Source organism: Thunnus thynnus, chromosome 12 (genome assembly GCF_963924715.1).
Source record: "Thunnus thynnus chromosome 12, fThuThy2.1, whole genome shotgun sequence".
NCBI lineage: Eukaryota > Metazoa > Chordata > Actinopteri > Scombriformes > Scombridae > Thunnus > Thunnus thynnus.
In genome coordinates this window covers 21,263,656-21,277,340 of record NC_089528.1, presented here as the reverse complement: position 1 = coordinate 21,277,340, position 13,685 = coordinate 21,263,656, and the positions used below count along the sequence as shown (strand labels likewise).

The window sequence follows — 13,685 nt, the reverse complement described above, 5'->3', positions numbered from 1 at the left end:
ATTATCAAGGATAATCATTAATTATTGCAGTTTAGGAAGAGGTTAGTTGCATGCAAGATCTAGTTACTGGATGTAACATGTGCTGAGCATGCTAACATTAACCTAGCGGTGTGGCTATGCAATAACCTGACCATGAACAAGACATCACAACAATAGTTCAATGAATAACCTTAGCCAAATCAATACATGTACAGTACAATGATTAAGTTAAACATTCTTGCTTAGCCATGCTATGCTTCACTATATGTTGCCAGGCTATGCCCAGTTGTTCCCAGTCCATGAAGAAAGAGATGCTTTGTGGTGTTTTGCTTCTTAGCTGGTGAATCCGTGGAAGAGACAGGCTGAGAAGGGTTTGGTTCCAAAGCTGAAGGATGCAGGCATTGCTGGGGAGACAGCACTCCAGTCGTGCAGGTCAGAGGGCCCAGGTCTTCCTTTGTGTAGAGTTAGCGGCAAGCTGACTCTGTTTTGTGGCTCCTGTACTTGTTTAATCAGTCAGCAGACTTGTGTAGTAGCTGCTGGCACTAGAAAACTTAGTTTCTGAGTCTTAGGCAGGCTCTCGCATCTTCTGCTGTAAAGAAAGAGTTCTGTGTGTGTCTGCTGGGAGTAGGCCACACAAGAGAGCAGAGAGCTGTGAGGAGAAAGAGGAGCTAAGAGCTGCTCCTTCAGCAGCTGGAGGTGAAAAAGAGCAAGGAGCTGCTCCAGCCACAGCTGGAGGAGAAAGAGAGAGATAAGAGGGGGATCTTTAGTTTTGATAACCTGGATCCATGGGTGGAGTTTCTTGAGGACACCTGCTGTCTCCTAGTCTTGAAACATGTGGTCAGCTAGTGAGACCCAACTGTCAGTAAGCTGTTGTTAATGCTCCCTATATGCCAGCAGCCCGCCCCTCCAACAGGACCCCCTACCCCTCCTGAGAGAAACAAAATATGTTTATTTATGTTATTTACATAATTTATGTGCAGCTCAGTGTGAGAGTCTCTACTGCATTCTACTGTCATTTATGATCGCATTAGTTTCTCTCCTCTCCTCTGCTCTCTGTGGTTTACTATGGGCGGGGCTCACACACACACACACATACACACACACACACACACACACACACACACACAGAGTGGAGCAGGGGAGAGACAGTCAGGAAGGGAATGCTGCACTTTTGTTGGAGCCAATCAGAAGAGAGGGGCATATAGCAGACACAAAATAGCCCGTTTCTGGTTGAGTGAGACAGAGGGGCTGCATCCATGGCTGGTACAGCTGTAACTAGGTGCTTTTTGACAATAAAAACCATGCCAATGTTTGTAGACAGACCATGAAAATGAAAATATTAAACTAGGAAAGGGGCATAATATGACCTCTTTAAACCTGCAGTGCAGAACTTTTACATATAAATGAATTTCTGTTACATTCAAGCCCTTGCCAAACAAGTTTACACAATGCTGATTAATCCTCTCACCGCCAGGTAAATCTCTCTGTTTTTCACAGTATACAGAGTTTTTAAATCTCATGTTGGGAGGGACATTCCCATGCTGGCTGTTTGAATGCGCACCCAGAGACTTCCACTGGCCAAGCCGGTAAACTTCCAGTTAGCCCTCTGATAACTTGAATGAGGATAAAATAACTGAATGATGCAGCTCTTCTATTAGTCTTTATTGGACTGGGAATATGTGATGTAAGCACATGTCAACAGTGGTTTTGTAATTACTCTCACTGCCAGAAGGGGAAGACAAAAGTCCCAAATTCCAGCTTTAAGGAGATGAAGAGGAAGTCATCATGATGGAAACAGTTGATTTTACTTTTGCACTTGAACAACAGAAGTTCAGAACAAGCTGTTAAGGAACTACCATGCTATGTTGAGGAGTGGCAATGAATGTATTGTATGTTGTTCTGCTTATGTATGTTTCTGCTTATGTAATGTGCAATTTATTGGGCTCACAGCAGTGGTGTACTGGCCATTGGGCATACCAGGGCAAGTCCTGGTGGGCCGCTGCATCAGTGGACCAGCAGACCGTCAAAAATCAGTTTTTGGGCCAGTGGACTGTTTTCTGTGTGCCTGTCGTTCGGGATGTGCATGAGAGTGTGCTGCATGTGTGTTTGCATCACTGGCCAATCAACAACTGATTAGCTCTAAGCACAAAGTACAGCTGAGCCTGAGGGAACATCATTCATTTGCAGGTATTTGGTCATAATCCACAGTGTTGGACAAATTAAAATCTTCACATGATGTTGGTGCTAGATAAAAAGTCAGGGGAGTTCCAAAAGTATTGTATAGAGATATTTTGGTCTGAACCAAAGTGGTGGACCAGCAGAACAACATTGCCAACCCTTGAGCCACACCACTAGCATCACTCAAAATATGACAAACACAAGAATTTTGTAAATTTCATTTGGGGATGTTTGTCAGTAAGTTGTTGTAAATGCTCCCTATATGCATAGTGTTTGTGCATTGTGAATATGTTTCCTTTTTTTTAAAGATAAAAACAATGCTTGAGATATACACAAAACAATACACTGTTGTCAAGGAAACAAGTTGTCAAGCTGGAGACACCACAAGCCCAATTCTGCCGCAAACGGGACGGGTTTGAGGTGCCTCCCGCCCAACACCCTCACAAAAGCAGAGAGTACAGCGTAATATCCGTTAGATCAGAACAAACAAAACAAATCATCAGCAGGCTTACTCTCAACGGCCAATGAAGCACTGAGATACATGACGCAGCATGTGCATCATGCATTCAGGATCTCATCTTCCCTAACCCTAACCCAGTATCAGACAGCAAACAAGGTGTCACAAAAAATAAATCTCAAAAGCGGGATGTGTGGACCTGAGTGTCAAGCAACCTGACTGGTTGATCCAACTCCTGTCAGGATGCAGGTTCGTAACAGAGAAGAACATATACAAAATGGTATACAAGGTCCACATTTTACACCAAAGGCCATGACCATAAATGAGGAAAAGAATTTCACAGAGGAAGAAAGAAGGTAACCAGTATTTCAGACAACCCAAAAGTGGAAATTGGTCAAATTGATCTGCTGCAACATAATAAGAAAGTTAAAGGATATGATGATAATTTTTTATATTTTTCTTATTGTCAACAAATCTCAAATTACAAGTATAGTGTGTGTATCCAAAGTCTGATATATCTTATTCCTCTGTTTTGCTAGTGCCTCTTTTCATAAGTCTAATATATTTTTACTTGCATGTGGGGTATATTTGTGTTCACATGGCAAATAATCTCTCTACTGAGCAAAACAACCAAATCTCATCATGTGCCAAAATAAATTTAAAGCTATAACTTAACTTAAGTGATAACTTATATTAATCGACATAGAACGTCAAACATGTGTATAGCAAAATAACAGCCATTGCTCAGATGAATGGAAGACAACTGAAAATGAGTACCACACACACGTTTCTGTTTTGTATTCATCTCCAATACTTTAATGTGTCAATGCACATTATTTTATACAGTTACTTTACAATTATCTGTACAGTCTTCTTTGGTATTAAAAATTACTATCTGTCTATGATAGGTCTGTGATTGATACAGTGAACGGAGAGTCCTCTGCTGTTAAAGATTTATTCATCATTTAGTCATACAAAACACACAATATCTGATTTGATTAAATTATTTAAACAATTATTAAACAATTTGTACTGTGAGTCCAATAATTCTTTGCACGTTACATGAGCAGAACAACATACAGTTTATCATTTCCACTCATCAACATAGCATGGCAGTTCTTAAAAAGCTTGTTTTGAACTTCTGTTGTTCGAGTGCACAAGTGAAATCAACTTGCTTCCATCATTAATCATTCATCGTTAAGTTGCTCTTCATTTCCTGTAGATATAATTCGATGCCCATAGGACGCTTTGGGCGCTAAACAGAAGGAGGGAGAGAGAGAGAAAGAGAGAGAGATTACTGATGTTATTGAAGTAACAACAAACAACAATCATCCACTTTTTAATACGGAGCACTTTGTGATAAAATGTAACATTTGAATATATTGCAAGACAGAAGAGAAATAAACTCAAAGTAAAGCAAGTTTATTCTTACATGTTTAGCCGAACATCCTCCTGGTCTTCTGTAACAGCCGCGCCAGAACCAATATTTGGACTTCACAACTTTTTTCACGGGTCTTCTCTGTAACAAAATGAGAAGAACACATTTTTTCAGACAACTTTCTTCCACTGTTTCACCATACTTGTTACACTTGTAATCTTCTAATTTATAATAGAATATCTGCAAATTTAAAAAGAAATAAAACCTTTTGTTTTTCAGCAACATGTTTGACATTCATGACTAAACACTCCAAAAAGAAAACACCACGTGAATCAAGGATCTTCTTACAACAAAAGAAAAGTTCTTTGCAGTCAATAAACTGCAGAGGATCTTCTTACCAGATCAAGATCAAGAGGCTTTGGTTGTTGATCATCTTTCACCAGAGCAGCTGCATCTGTAGAAGAGAAGGCTGTGATGAGCAGGAAAGCCTGCAGACACAACAGGACCAGCAGCACAGTTTTGTCCATGGCTGATGAACTGAAGAGTTTGATCCAGCTGTGAAACAAACAGGTCTTTATATACTCACTGACAACAAACCACTTCCATGAAAGAAATCTACTGTGCCAAACATTCACAAAGATTTCATATTATTGGAGTTTTACAAAGGAGGAAACAGTCTCTATTACATTATCTCTCAAGGAAATATGGTCAGTATATTTCCACATTACTTTAGAGCTGAAAGCTGTGATGTCAAAGAGCACCTTACATTCATCAGTGAGGAAAATTACACATTATTATCCCGACTTTAAAGTGAAGTTCTGAAAAAAACACCTTAAATCATAAACATTGACTGCAGATTAGAATATTTATGCACATTTAGATTAACACATTCAAATAAAGCAAAGATAGAAACAATATACATGTGTAACTTACAACATGTGTATAAATTACAAATGACAGTGCAACAAATGAATGATGATAAATTGAACAAATTAATCATTATGAATTCATACAATAAAAACTATACAGAAATGAGGATGACACAAAGCTACAAACTGGGCAGCCCTTTGTGTGAATGTGTGGGACTGTTTAATTGCAAAACTTTAGGTAACAAACAAGTATAATAATTTGAAAAGAAAGTGGAAGCACTTTAAAATTACTTTACTGCATGAACAGATGTTTTGCTAACAATGTGCTTTCTTTAGAGCTTAAAGGAAAAAAACATGACAACATCCTTTTTATATCTTCCAGGGACACCAAATGTATGAAATCTTCCGTATGAAGTAGATAAAAACCCCTATCAGGTAAAAGTTGGGTATGCAGAAAAGGCCACAAAAGAACAGAACAGGGTTCATCTTCACTAGAGTGTAAATATTTGTGAAAAATAAAGTTAAAATGGACTGTTTACTTGGAACTATAGAATTATATTAATCAGTGCTACAATGACTACATTATGTTGTTGCTGAAGGTGACTTTAGTGCATTTAGCAACATTATGTAGTTGTTGGATCACTGTTAGTGAAATAATATCTGTTGTAACTGTGAACTTACATGATAGTATGTGTTGCGTGAGGTGGACTGAGGTAACTGAAGTTACTTAATTCGTTTTCACTTGTTCAGTGATCTTACCACATTTTCGGGTGGTGTAATCAAAGCCTCACAAAAAATCTGTTGTCTACAGTCCCTTCTTCCATCTATGATGCAACATTTCATACAAAAAAACATCTTCTATTGTTTCAATATACTTTTGACATTTTCTGTAAAGTGTAGTGTTTAAAATGTACAGCTATATTTGTTGTTAGGTTATTTTTCAACTATTTTTCAACATAAAAAAGAAACTTTAGTGTAGCATACCGTGAGGCAAAGTGAGCATAGTATTCAGGAAAGAGTGATTGTCACTCAGTATTGACACTAGGGAATGTAGCCATTGGCAGAAATATTGTTTTTATAGTTTTTTATAGTTTTTGGTCAACAGCGGAGGTCTGCAGCACAGAGGAATGCAATATATCAGGCTTGGGATACACACACAATACTTGTAAGTAGGATCAGTTCATTGTTGGTTTGGCTCTGCACATGAGATTTGATAACAATAAGAAAAATATAAAAATTTGCCAGCCATATCCATTAATAAGTACAATATGAATCAATAATCAATCAATCACCCGATCCATCCATCCACCTGACCTTCTGTCTGGAGACAGAGAGAGTGAAAGAAAGAAAAGAAAGACAGGTGATTATAAAAGACAGCTTACCAAGTGAGGTTTGCTAAGCCTGTCCCTTTGAGTTACTGTTGCTACCAGTCAAGATTTCTGTTCTTACGCAGCAAATATTGCAGTTTACAATCATAACGGTGCTAAACTGTTTTAATTTTTACCATCAGAAAAAATACTAGGCCCATAAACATTAATGTTTTTTTTTTCTAAATCCTGCTGCTTGATTGTACAAATTTTGTAAAATTTCGCAACTGCCTCTTTTCTTAACTAATATATTTTTACTTTATGTCTTGTAATCAAGCATGTGGGGTATATTTGTGTTCACATAGCAGATAATCTCACTATTTAGAAAAACAACCAAACCTCAACATGTGCCAAAATAAATCCAAAACTAAAAATGAGTACCACACTATGTTTCTGTTCTGTATTCATCTCCAAATACTTTAATATGTCGATACACATTATTTTGTACCATTACTTTACAGTTATCTGTACAGTCTTATTTGGTATTAAAAATGACTGTGACAGGTCTGTAATTGATACAGTGAACGGAGAATCCTCTGCTGTTAAAGATTTATTCATCATCCAGTCATACAAAACACACAATATCTGATTTGAAATCTTTATTTTGTAAATAAATGATTTGTATTGTGAGCCCAGTAAATTATTGCATATTACATAAGTAGAACAACATACAGTTTATCATTTTCACTCATCAACATAGCATGGCAGTTCTTAAAAAGCTTGTTTTGAACTTGTTATTCGAGTGCACAAGTGAGATCGACTTGCTTCCATCATGTTAGGTTGTTCTTCGTTTACTATTGATGTAATTTGGTGTCCTCAGGAAGCCTGGGGGGCTAAACAGAGGGAGAGAGAGAGAGTACTGTTGTTATTTAAGTAACAACAACAAGCCAACCAACTCTTTTAACAACGATCATCCACTTTTCAATATTAACACTTTGTGATAAAATGTAGCTTCTGAATATATTGCAAGACAGACAGAGGAGAAATTAACTTCAAGTAAGACAAGTTTATTCTTACAGGACGCCTACATCCTCCTGGATTTCTCCTACAGCTTCTCTTGGTCCGAATTATTAACTTTCCAATTTCTTTTTCCTGTAACAAAATGAGAAGAACACATTATTTAAGACAACCTTCTTCCGTTGTTTCGCCATACTTGTTAAACTTGTAATCTCTTAATCAATAAAAGATTTACTGCACATTTACACAAAAACCTTTTGTTTTACAGCAACATGTTTGACATTTACAACTAACCAATAAAATAAGAAAACACCACGTGAATTAAGGATCAGTCAGAGGATCTTCTTACCAGATCAAGAGGCTTTGGTTGTTGATCATCTTTCACCAGAGCGGCTGCATCTGTAGAAGAGAAGGCTGTGATGAGCAGGAAAGCCTGCAGACACAACAGGACCAGCAGCACACTTTTGTCCATGGCTGATGAACTGAAGAGTTTGATCCAGCTGTGAAACAAACAGGTCTTTATATACTCACTGACAACAAACCACTTCCATGAAAGAAATCTACTGTGCCAAACATTCACAAAGATATCATATTATTGGAGTTTTACAAAGGAGGAAACAGTCTCAATTACATCATCTCTCAAGGAAATATGGTCAGTATATTTCCACATTACTTTAGAGCTGAAAGCTGTGATGTCAAAGAACACCTTACATTCATCAGTGAGGAAAATTACACATTATTATCCCGACTTTAAAGTGAGGTTCTGAAAAAAATGCCTTTAATCATAAAAATTGAGTGAGGATTACAATATTTATGCACATTTAAATTAACACATTCAAATAAAGCAAAGATAGAAACAATATACATGTGTAACAAAGGGAGGTGCAAATTGCAATAAATGAATGATTATAAATTGTATGAATTCATGAATGAATCATGAATCATTATAAATTTAAACAATATAAACTGTACAGAAATTAAGATGACATAAAGCTAAAAGTCAACTGGGCAGCCTTTTGTGTGAATGTGTGAAACCAATTACTTGGAAAACTTTAGGTAACAAACAGTATAAGAACTTGAAAACCATTTTAAAATGACTTTATTCCATGAGCTGTTTCAGTAACAATGTGCTTTCCATAAAGCTTCAAAAGAAAAGCATAACAACATCCTTTTTACAGTTTCCAGGGACACCAAATGTATGTAATATTGTATAAATGAAGTAGATAATAAGTCGGTTTTTTGTTGTTGTTGTTGTTGTTGTTTTGCATGAATATATTTGTTGGTTTTTATATTTTTCGTTACATATACAATAAAGACATAAAAACTAAAACAAAATAGGAAAAACAAGGAATCAAAACAAAAACAAACAAAAAAAGAAAAAATGCTGTCATACATAAACTACATTTCTTCATCAGTTCATCAGAAAGTACAAAGTCAAATGCATAAAGCGTCCTCATATTATTTGTAATGTTTGTAATGGTCCTTTGCAGCATATGTGAGCTTTTTCATGGCCAGGCAGCTTGAGAAGCTTTTTAGCCATTGAGTAACAGATGGTACTTCAGTTTTTTTCCATTAAAGTGCAATACAGTTTTTATCGTGTAGGTTCTACAGAATAAATACTGTATTGCGCTTTAAAAATGATCAGCTTTTGTTTTCTACAGTGTAGAAACAGCGAGAGGAAAATTATGCAGAAATGCATTCGTTTTTGTAAATGGTGCTTTACAGCGAGAGGAAAATTATGCAGAAATGCATTCGTTTTTGTAAATGGTGCTTTACACAAACAATTCTTTATTTTTCCCCAACTTAATTTGTTTGTTTTTTTTTTACTTTTAATCACAAACAGATAATAGACTGGAAGCCAGTCTGTTTTCTACAGTGTAGAAAACAAAGACTGATCATTTTTGCTTTAGATTTTGACAATTATATGTCATCAGGATTAAGACCCAGGATGCAAAGACAGGGCAGATGCTGTAGGTAATGGTAAGGAAACAATATCTGATAAGATCTGTGTTGTTTTTACCCAAAAGATTTGCAACTTCTGGCAGTTCCACATACAATGTACTAATGTCGCCTCCTCTGAGCCACATTTTACACAAGTATTATTTTCATTGCATCGATGTAAGAGATAATCAGTTGTAGGTAGAAATCCCACCACCATCAGGTAAAAGTTGGATATGCAGAAAAAGTCACATAAGAACAGAACAGGGTTCACCTGAGATATGAGAGTAAATATGTGCAAAAATAAAGTAGATATATTCTCTGTGTATATGTAGACAACTAAAATGGACTCTTAACTGGACTCTTATTTTTGGAGCTAATAAATGTTGACTAAAAAATTACTATGTTGTTTTTAATTTTGGTGCATTTAGCAAATGTACTTGTTGGATGCCTGTTAGAGAAATAATATCAATAAATAATATCAACAATATGGTGTAACAGTGAACTTGCATGCTAATATGTGGTATGTGTTGCGTGAGATGGACTGAGGTAACTGAAGTTACTTAATTCCTCTGCACTTTTTCAAAGATCTGACCTCCTTTCAGGGTGATGGAATCAGAGTACTTGCATCACCAAGCAATTTGACCAAAGAAATAACCTCATTATTTTTTCGCAAAAATTACAAAAAGTTTACATATTTGTCTTCTTTTTCTGTTGTCTATGGCCCCTCTCACCATCTGTGATGCAACGTTTCACACAGAAAATCATTTTCTTCTTTTGCTTCAATATACTTTTAACATTTTCTGTAAATTGTAGTAAGTGTGCAATTTACTCATACATTTACTGTCAGGTTATAAAATTTTAGAAAATATCCCACTCAGTACTCATGTTGTTTAATACTCTTTAATAGCAGATGTAAAGGACTCATCAAAAATGATGAAGATTTATGATAGAGGTTTACAGGAAAATGTATTACTGTATTACTGTTGTATTGTTATCAGATTTTTTAAATGCTTTCAAATATCAATATCTGCTTCAGCCTCAAAAAACCTTCATCAATCAGGCTCTAAGTAAAGCCATGGTTAGCTTCTTTATTTTGCAAAGAATGTTTATAGATAAGTCTATAGACAAGCTATACATTAATTTGAAGTTAAAAAATTACCCGCCTTTATCAGTTTAGGGATGCATAATTACGATCATAGTCATCGCTTAGGCACAGATCTGTTGGGAAAATGAGAAGTTTAACAAGTTGATTGTTGTCATTGAAAAGAACATTAATGCAATGAACAAAGCTCATTTTCAAACAGAAATGGTGTACAGGTAAAACACAAATTGCTGGTGTTGTTTTTAATCAGTGATGCTTTTTATTGTGATATGTAAAAAAATAAATGGTATGTAACACATACCGTAAGACAATGTGAGCACATTATTCAGTACAGGAGTGATTCTTTATTACTCAGTATTGACTCTTGTAAATTTAGCCAAGCAAAAATAGTACTTGAGCATAATACACAGTATATAAACACCAGTGGACTTTGCATTAACTGACAATTTAGAAGGGAAAAAGGAGAAAAAGACAACATATTTTACAATGAACAGCACAATTTGAGTGTGATCTGGCAATCACAGGATCACCAGAATTCCCTTCTGTGGAAGTAGCTTAATAAGTACAATATCAATCAGTAATCAATCAGTCACCCGATCCTTCCATCCATCCATTGGACCTTCTGTCTGGTCTGGAGGCCGAGATAGAGAGTGAAAAAAAGCAAAGAAACAAAGATGTTATAAACTGAAGTTTGCGAAGCCCATCAAGCTTTCTGCTCTTACACACTTTTCTAAAACTTGCTGCTTGATTAAAAAATATATTTTGCTCCCTCTTTTCATAATTATAATAGATTGTAACTTTGTCTTTTAATCAAGCATGTGGGGTATATTTGTGTTCATGTGAGAGAAAATCTCTTACCTGGAAGGAGGAGGAGGAGGAGGAGGAGGAGGAGGAGGCGGGTTTGAAGAATTTGGATTAGGCTGTAACAGAGACAGAGCAGTTGATAAGCAGCAGCAGATTAATTGAGAAATAATATATCAGAATAAACACATGACAACCCTGCAGTTTTCAGAACTAATGAGTGATAAAACTTCCTCAAATTAAAATGTTGAAATCTGACAGTGATTTTTGAGACGTAGATTCTGGGAGGTTCAGTTACGTTTTATAAGATGAAAAAGACGTTAAATTGGTGAAGTTTGGTCTTACCCTCAGAGCAGCCCCTCCACTTGATCCTGGTCTCCAACTACAGTCGGAATTGGGTCTTCTTCCAAATCTGTCTCTGTGATGGTTATGTCTTCTGTCCATCTATAACAAATTTTAGTTGTCATTTCCCAAAGCAGTGATGAACCCCAAATTGCAAATTCAAAAAGAACAAAATCTTTGGGTAACGGTTTTGATTAAAGGCCACACAGTGTAATTATTTATCACATATGGGGTATCAATAACATACTTGCCGAGTATCTACTGTATATGCAAGTCCAAAGAAAGTAGACAAGAGGTCAGAGAATAAGAGTGTAAGAAATGTGTGTTAACAGTGATGTAAATTACACTATATGTATTTTTAAGTACCTTTTTGATAATTACTGGGTGCAGTAATATTGTTACTGGGTAACCAAACAGGAAAAATGGGGCAAACAGGGTAACAGTGACAATATTGCAATCAAATTAGTTATGGTATCACTTATTTTAAAATGATGATATACTGACACTTACAAAAATGTTTAAAACTGCACTTCTTCTTATTATTATTACTACAGTGTAAAATATTGTTGCTGGTGGATAAATCATCACTCTAAGCCTAGGAAGAAAGGTGGACTGTTATAGCTATAACTACAAAAGTTTATGTACTTTTTCAAAATGATTTTAAAAAATACTGGGGAACAATAGTGTGATGATGATGAGCTCAAAACTTATTTTAAACTCCAGTAGAAAAGAAGCTAGTCCTGCTCATCTCTTAGAAACGCAAATGTGTTGCCTCCTTATTCCCTGTAACTTCTCCCTTTCACCTACTGGTTGGTACTAAACTAAAGTATTTCATTTGTATCCAACAACATGTTTTCTATTTAGACCTAAACAGTTAAATGAGAGAAGACCATGAATCAAGGACCTTCTTACAATATAAGAAGCTCTTTACAGTCAATTAATCTTACCAGATTAGGAGGTTGTTGATAATCTCTCACCAGAGTGGCTGCATCTGTAGAAGTGAAGGCTGTGATGAGCAGGAAAACCTGCAGACACAACAGGACCAGCAGCACACCTCTGTCCATGGCTGCAGAACTAAAAAGTTTGATAAATCTATAAAACACACAGATCTTTATATACTCACTGACAACCAACCACTTTCATGTAGAGAAAGGGGAGGCAAACAGATGTTAGATAATGCAAATGCGCAATTTGAAATGGTTTGTTTAAGTACAAGTTCAATTTAATCATAGCAATGACTTCTAAAGTATTTAACTGATGTATCTGCTTACTTCCTCTGCAGTCCCTCGTTGGACATCTCCAGATTATATCAATTAAAATATTTCCGTAGCTGTCCAAAGAAATAACTTTTTTTCTTGAACTTACATAAACTTCATGATATTCTGCAACCTCTCAGTTAGAGAATATTGTATTGATATAGCTCACAAAATCAACCTTTTTGTGTACCTGATCAGGTTTGTATACAGGTCTTTATCATATTTTAAAAAATGAAGTCTATACAGTACATCGAGTGAGACCTCCTCTACTCTGCTTTGATTTTATAATCAACATTAACAAATGAACTACCAGATTTTGGGGCCTATGGAAATATAGGGAACTAAATATAGGAATTTAAATCTGCAAATACAGATCTGTCGACTTGGTCGCAGTGGAAACAAGCTGTGAACAAAACATTGACACAAGCTACCTTTTAAATTGACATGACAAATTTAAATAGTTACTTATTTACACATCCAGCAGTTACAGACATTTTTGTCTGGCCATCAGGCGAATGTAAGTCCAACATTCACTCTCTTTTAGCTCTTTTTTTGGTTTCTATCAGGCTCTTTAGCTGCTAAATGCTCAACTATGTTCACCTGATGGTCACGAGCTGTGTCTGTTTGCAGTTTGGTGCTGAGCAGGTAGTGTACAGTGGGTTTTTAGAGCTTTTTCTCAGAAAACAGCTTCCTGACATGCTTGACAACGACGCTTTAGATCAGTGAGAGTGATCCAAAACAGTAAAGTTGCAGCTGGACAGCTTAGCAATGAGCTAAAACTCATGACAAACCTCCATAAAGCTGCAGAGTTAGAACATAATTCTGTTTGTTCTGTTTTATAATTTAAGTAATTTTGCTGTGTTATTTTTGTGAAATGTTATTTAAAATCTTCACATTTTCACCTAGTATACACTTATGTTATCAATAGGTGAAATGTACAGACAGCTAGTGCTACTGGCTCAGGGGGCCTGGTCTTCTTTTGCATTGTCTTTAATAATTAAAACACCAGTGCAGTGATAAAAAGTGAGTTAAGAAAAATTTTATTCAATCTTTTTCTA

General features: G+C 36.0%; 1 long non-coding RNA gene across 1 annotated transcript; it reads right to left on the bottom strand.

Annotated features, from left to right (window-relative positions):
- Positions 1–6,812: 6,812 nt before the first annotated feature.
- Positions 6,813–7,716, bottom strand: LOC137193432 (uncharacterized). Its single transcript, XR_010930823.1, has 3 exons — positions 7,535–7,716; positions 7,246–7,320; positions 6,813–7,061 (listed from the first exon to the last, which is right to left on the bottom strand). It is a non-coding gene; the product is annotated as an uncharacterized lncRNA (long non-coding RNA).
- Positions 7,717–13,685: the final 5,969 nt, after the last annotated feature.